This window comes from Staurois parvus, unplaced genomic scaffold (assembly GCF_062004578.1).
Source record: "Staurois parvus isolate SC_StPar_1 unplaced genomic scaffold, SC_StPar_1.0 ptg000013l, whole genome shotgun sequence".
NCBI lineage: Eukaryota > Metazoa > Chordata > Amphibia > Anura > Ranidae > Staurois > Staurois parvus.
The window spans coordinates 5267501-5275089 of NW_028317809.1; positions in this window are offsets into that span (position 1 = coordinate 5267501).

Genomic DNA, 7589 nt, shown 5'->3' on the forward strand with positions numbered 1-7589 from the left:
ATTTTTCTGGTGTTGTTTGCACTTTTGTCTACTCTTTTGGGCATAATACCTGAAAAAAAAATCCCATTTGTTCCATTTTGTTTTCTGTATTCCATAACCTGGGATGTGGTTCTTAACAATGTCCACCTGACCAACCGTTCCATATCTGCCATCCCTCTCTGCCAATCCCTTCACTGGCTTTCCATTGCCCAATGAATAAAATTGAAAACATTAACAATAACATTTAAAGCCATTTACAGCTCTACCCCAAGCTACATCACCAATCTGTTTCCAAATATCACCCAAACCATCCTCTCCGCTCCTCCCCAGACCTTCTGCTTTCTAGCTCCCTTGTTTCAGCCTCTCGTGCTTATCTCCAGGACTTCTCCAGACCCTCTCTCATCCTCTGGAACTTTCTACCCCAATCTGTCTAACTATCTCCTACTCTGTCCACTTTTAGGCAATACCTGAAAACCTATCTCTTCAGGGAAGCCTATCCTGCCTTCAGCTAATAACTGAATCTTCTATTCTCCCATCAGTTCATCCCCCACAGTTATTACCTCTTGTTCCACCAGCCCCTCCCTATTAGATCGTAAGCTCCCAGGAGCAAGGCCCTCCTTACCCTCTTGTATTGAATTGTATTGTTGCTGTATTGTCTAACCTTATATTGTAAAGCACTGAGCAAACAGTTGGTGCTATATAAATCCTGTATAATAATAATAATAATAATGTCCATCTAATTACCCAATGGGTATATAAAACACAAACCAACCCACATACGAGTTTTAGCACATCACAAAGCACGGTAGTGAACTATCACATGTGTTCGATGTTGTGAGGAATAAATAGTGGGGATCCAATTTTAGCTCTTTTGTGGTGATCTGGCAGCCCATTTGAATGAATGGGCTACCTTTTAGCAAAGCACATTGCCGGTTCCGCACCGCCCTATAGCAGAAATACTGGTGCGCAAGATCAGGTATATATACGTGATTTTGCAGTTCCAGGAAGGGGACGTGTGCACCCTACCCGTGCCGCCATTCGTGGCCTCGGCTGTCAATCACTGGGTCCCGACTGGTCATTACTCGTCGGCACCCGGTGATCGCCGAGTATCTCCAACAGGAGAGAGATTTGTGTATAATCAACACACCGAAAGAAAGCTCTATTTGTGGGAAAAAAAGGACAAATTTCATTTGGGTGCAGTATTGCATGACCGCACAAATGTCAGTTAATGTAACGCAGCATCGTATAGCAAAAAATGGCCTGGTCAGGAAGGGGGGTAAATCCTCTGGAAGGCAGATGGTTAATGAGGCCTCAATGGACTCAATTGACTGGTTGGGTTTGAATGGCTAAAAGAATGCCTGGTGATCCTGCCATGAAAGTCATTTTTTAGACACTTTCTGTACAACACAGCACTGAAAAAGCTTTAACATGGCTATGCAAGAGTGGACTTAGAACAGGTATGAATGGCTAAAGAAAGGCAGTTCACTGTTAGCACTTTAACTAACTGCTGCTTATTTAGTCCCGGCAACTGCAAGCCCTTTCAACCAGGTTTGGATCAAAAACACAACTGAACTGCTCAAGATAACCTCCCCACCAACAACTATGATCGATTTGTGGTTTAGATAAAAACTATTGCTGGTAGAATGCAATGATCTTTTCTGTTTTTGCAATTGTCAGCTGGCAGTGGTTGAAGTTTCTTGAAAATGACTGCCCACAATATCGGTGTATGATTTAGTCTAATTAGCTTAAAAGACCAGCAAAGCACTTGATGTTTTGGAAAAATACCCAAAATGTTCTTTTAAAAAAAAATTGATGTTAAAAGCACATTATGCAGTTCAGTCACAAGATACAAAACCTCTAACACTGCACAACAGGAAATAATTGGCTTCTAGCAATTTGTAGTATACTGTGCTGGCTGCATGAAATCTATTGGAGTTAAAGTCACAGTTTTCTTAGCAGTCAGCTAATGTGTAACAATCCATTTAAAGCGATCTTCTAAGGGTGTTACAGTAAACTTGTGTGTATGATCCAGATGTGGAGACTAACAAGGAAAGAAACACATTTACACTCTTAAACATAGTGTTAATTACAGCTGTGATTTTGGGCAATAGGTAAACCCTGTATTTCTAAAATAAAATAAAACAATAAAGTTCAAGATTTTGCTAATGTAATTAATATTTTATCAGTTACAAAATGTTGTCTCAGTTCTAAAATGTTGAATTGTGTAATGACTGATGTTATACGTGGGAAGGCCACTCCCTGGAGTTCCGTTCCCTTGACTAAACAACTTAAAGTATATGTAAACCCTCACCTTGTAAAACAACCCATTCAGTTTAAAATAGAAATGAAAGGCAAAACATTTGTGTATACATATAACAAAAACTTTATAAATACCTTTTTTCCCTTTTTGATAAGTGATCACATACTCTCTGTTCTCAGCTGCATAAGCAGTTCAGGGAGGAGAAACAGTAGGACACTGATCTACCCAGTGAATGGCTGTGTGGGAGAGGGCGTAGGCACAAGTCTGATCACTGGATTAGCTCCCAGCACAGCAAAAAAAACGGACTATGCTGTACTCTCCTGCCTAGTATGGTCAATTGTTAATGGAAAGCAAAGGTACTGTCAGGAACACCAGGGTTTTCACACCAAACAATACAAAGAGAACAGGATACTTAATAGGAAATGTTGGGTTTATATATTCTTTAACCACTTCAATTCTGGACACTTTCACCCCCTTCCTGTCCAGGCCAATTTTCAGCTTTCAGCGCTGTCACACTTTAAATGACAATTGTGCAGTCGTGCAACACTGTACCCATATGAATTTTTTAACATTTTTTGAGACAGATAAAACTTTATTTTGGTGGTATTTATTCACCACTAGGATTTTCATTTTTTTTTTGCTATATAAATGAAAAAGTCCAAAAAGTTTGAAAAAAAGTGTTTTTTAGCAAATAAATAATCTTTCTTCATAAATCTTGGCCAAAATGTATTCAGCTATCTTTTTAGTAAAACAAATGACCCAAATTAGTTTATAACCAAAAATTATAATTTTTCAAACTTTTTTTCACATTTTTTTTTATTTTTTATATTATTAATGTTTTTTTGTAACATACTGTCACCCTAGCAGTACAGTGTCACCATAGTGACACTGTACTACTTGTGGGGAGTGATGAAGATTTTTTTTCTTTTTTTCCACGGATTTCATTTACACCTATAAAGGCTGTAAAAGCAATCATTTCTCTTTCTCTCTGGCTGCATTCTTGCAGCCATTGAAAAATACTGTGAGAGCTGTGATTGGTCACAGCTTGTCACATGGTACAAGGCTGTTGTGAATAGCCTTGTACCATGTGACCTCTGTGATCATTTACAGAATTCACAAGTAGTAAGCAATGATGTCAGAAGTGACATCTTGCTTACTACTATTCATGTGATCAGGACCTCACACAGAGGTCCGGTACAGCGATCGGTGTTCCACTGTGTCCGGAGGACACAGCGGGCACTGGATCGTGGTGCTGCACGCTCCCAGGGAGCGTGCACAGGCTAAAATGGCGAGCGCCGTTTATGAACGGCAACCCACTCCTGCACTGCTCCTGTTCAGCCTTTTATATACATGGGCCGGACGGGAATTGGTTGAAGTAGTGGTAAGCCCTCAGCAGATTCTACCTTAAAGTGATTCTAAAGGTTGTAATTAAAAACAAACAAACACGTCATACTTACCTGCTCTGTGCAATGGTTTTGCACAGAGCAGCCCAGATCCTCTTCTTTTTGGGTCTCCTGCTGGCGGTCTTGGTTCCTCCTCCCCTCAGCCGGGTGCCCCCAATAGCAAGCCGCTTGCTATGGGGGCACTCGAAGCAGGCTCACTCCCGAGCCACGATCCTGTAAATGGACACTGTCCGTTCACACAAAGAGCATGGCTCAACCACTCCTCCCCCAGCTCTCTCCTCATAGGCTCACTGTCTGTGATGGACAGCAGCAGGAGCCAATGACTCCCACTGCTGTGTGAGCAAATGAAGAGATAGAGAGACCCGGGAGAGCTGTGGCTCTCATGCACACCACTTGGAGCGAGATGGGGCTCAGGTAAGCATAAGGGAGGAGGGCCTGCACCCAGCAGGTTTTTCTTACCTTCTGCCTTTAGAACCACTTTAACACATTGAGCACAGTAAAATAAATATTCTTCAGTAAACTATTTCCTAAAATTCTTACCCCAGCACTTGCAGCTCATAACTTTCTGTGCTGCTTCACTGAACTATCAGTCTTCACAGAAAAAAGTGGACAGTGCAGTCTCAAGTCAGTCTGTTAGCCTGGAGAAAGGGGAGAGAGGGAGGGAAGAGTAGGCTATGGGGCTGTGTGTTTATATTAATGCACACGGCATGCAAAGGTGACTCCATAGGATGCTGCAAGAGAAATGAGCCACCATGAAACAGGAAACCGGGGGGAAATGATAATAGGAATAGGCTTAAACTGAAACATAGGTAAGGATTAAAAGAAGAATTAAAGACACTGCATACTCAGTGATTAAATTAGTTACTGAAAGTGCCGAAAAAACAGAGTTTAATATCACTTTAAACTTTTGGGTACGCTGCAGCTGCTTATATGGCTTGTATCCTTTGTCCAACCTATGGCCTTTTGGCACTTAGTGTGTGGTCTTTAGAGCCCTTGTGGACTGTAGTCTATGTTTTCTTTACCAAGGTACTTACTCAGGTCAGTTAAAGAAAACTATTCTTTAGAGTGGCTTCTGGTAGTTAAATGGTTTGGTTTATTTTTTTTTACATTACCTTACTTTCTTCTGTGCTGTCACTATTTTCTTTTTACATTTATTTTCTTCTTATCCTTTATAATGTATTTTGTTGCAAGATATGTTACTTTTAAAGTGGGAAGCACAAATTTGGAATATGGGTTTGTAATAGCAGTGATACCCAGCAGTCTTATGCGATACAGCTACAGTCTCTGACCATCTCCTCTTGTACATCTGCAGTCTCTGACAGTTTTTTTTGTAGTATTAATGTCACTGAATAATATATACAGCCCTTTAGTGATGACAGGGGCCACATTTGGGGCTTTCCAAAAAAAGTTTGAACTCAGGCTTTGATTTTTACTGTTTAATCATATATTGACTTTTCATTCTGTAGTGGAATGTTAAAAATGCTAAATAAAATTTTATGGAAAATAATGTAACACATTGTTTTAAACAGGGGCTATTACCCAAATTTAGTTTTTGGGTGCGTGGTATTCAGCCCAGACTGATTGTATAGTTTTTCACTTCGACATTCCCTAAGCTCATTGGGGCTGTGATTCTCACTCCTGCCAGTAGTAGTCACTGGTACCAATGGCAATAGTTTTGAGATTTCATAACAAAACTGGGTTATAATTATTTATATTTCCTTCAACCAACCTATTAGGAAGTTCAGGCCACTGGTGCAAGCTGGGGGAGGATAGAAATATTGGGGGCAAGCCTTGTGCTTGTGCTCGCTCTCTTCTCCCCAGTGGAGTCCTTGGAGAGGTGCTGCTGAATTGGATTATGCTATTAGGCTGAAAGTCAAATAAGAAAAAAGAATAAATTCTCAGCTCAACTTACCAACCAGCTTGTGAACAAACCAAATTGTCCTGTCTAACAGTTTGCGTTAAACACAGGGGTTTAGTTTGCAAACATTTGCAAATACATACATAAGCTGCAGAGCCCCTTCACAGCAACCTAATATTCTGCAGTTCCTAACCCTATAAATTTTGAGAGCCTCCATAGTAGAAGCACATGTATAAATGGATATACTAAGGGCAGGTGAGCCTGAGGGAGCTCACCCCTCCTTGAAGGTACAAAGGTGCACTGGACACCCAGCATATACCTCAATGGCAGCCAGAGTGTCCAGTGCACCCCATCACCAGCAAATAAACAGTACAAAAAATGGCCACTTCCCCAATCTATAACTGGCCTTCACAGCAAGGAGCACATGGAAAGGCAATGCATGTCAAACAATAAAAAAGAAAAATTCCCAGCTCAACTTACCAACCAGCTTGAGAACAAACCAAATTGTTCACAAGCTGATTGGTAAGTTGATCTGGGAATTTTTCATTTTTATTCTTTGACATGTGTTGCCCTTCCATGTGCCCATTGCTGTGAAGGCCAGTTAGAGACTGGGGCAGTGGCAATTTTTTGTACTATAAGGCCCAAAGCCATGTGCTGGAATTGAATATAGGCCCGAAGTGGTCCTTGAAATGTCCAGTCAAAGGGGGATAGTAAGATCAAGTCCCTTGCTGGAAAAAGCCAGGATGAAGGCTGGTTTCTCATAAGGGCCTGGAAGACTATCTTGGGGAGGAAGCACAAAGCCTAGGAAACAGAGAGAGAAGTCTGTACACCAGCTAGAATGCTATTTACAGTATTGCTGAGTCAGCATAAAGATACAGACATTGTAAAGCTGGACATGGATCTGGAGAGTCTGTAAGTGTTCTGTTTGGGTATCTGGGAACCCTAACCCTCACCTCCTTGTGTGTTGTCCAAAAAAACTTCTAAAAGACAGAAAGTGCCCAATGTTATTTCTCCATCTCCTGTTTTAGCCATGGACTCAGCCCTGGGACAAAATGCTGGCCCACCCCTTGCTTCCCAAGGTGCACCATACCTCTGGGGGTCAGGGGTGATACAGTAATAGTATGCTATGATAATAAGTTTGCAATAATGTGCATTGTATGAAAACAGTACTGTGAACATCTAGTTGATATGCACTACTTCAAGAAGAGTGTTGCAGTCATTACATATATTCCATTGATGCTTAGATCCCATTCACTTTAATGCACATACAATAGTTACATAGTTAGTCTGGCTGAAAATAGTCCATGTGGTTCAACCATAAAAAAAAAGTTATAATCCTATACCCACAGTTGATCCAGAGGAAGGCAAAAAACCCCAGCAAAGCATGATCCAATTTGCTCCTGCGGGGAAAAAAATCCTTCCTGATCCCCTGAGAGGCAATCGGATATTCCCTGGATCAACTTTACCTATAAATGTTAGTATCCAGTTATATTATGTGTATCCAAGAAAGAATCCAGGCCTTTTTTTTTAAAGTAATCCACTGAGCTGGCCAGAACCAACTCTTGAGGGAGTCTATTCCACATTTTCACAGCTCTCACTGTGAAGAAACCTTTCCGTATTTGAAGATTCCTCCAGACATAAACAGTGCCCCCTTGTCCTCTATGGTGACCTCAGGGTGAATAACTGTACACCGAGTTCACTATATAAACCACTGATGTATTTATACATGTTGATCATATCCCCCCTTAATCTCCTTTTCTGAAGAGAGAATAAATTCAGTTCCTTTAATCTTTCCTCATAGCTGAGCTCCTCCATGCCTCTTATCAGTTTGGTTGCCCTTCTCATCACTTTCTCCAGTTCCCCAATGTTCTTTTTGTGAATTGGTGCCCAAAACTGAACTGCATATTCCAGATGAGGTATACTAATGATCTGTACAGGGTAATATGATATCTCTCTCTGGAGTCTATACCTCTTTTAACCACTTGAGCTCCTGAGGATTTACCCCCCTTAATGACCAGGCCTCTTTTTGCTATTCGGCACTGCACTAATTCAGCTGATAATTGTGCGGTCATGCAATGCTGCACCTAAA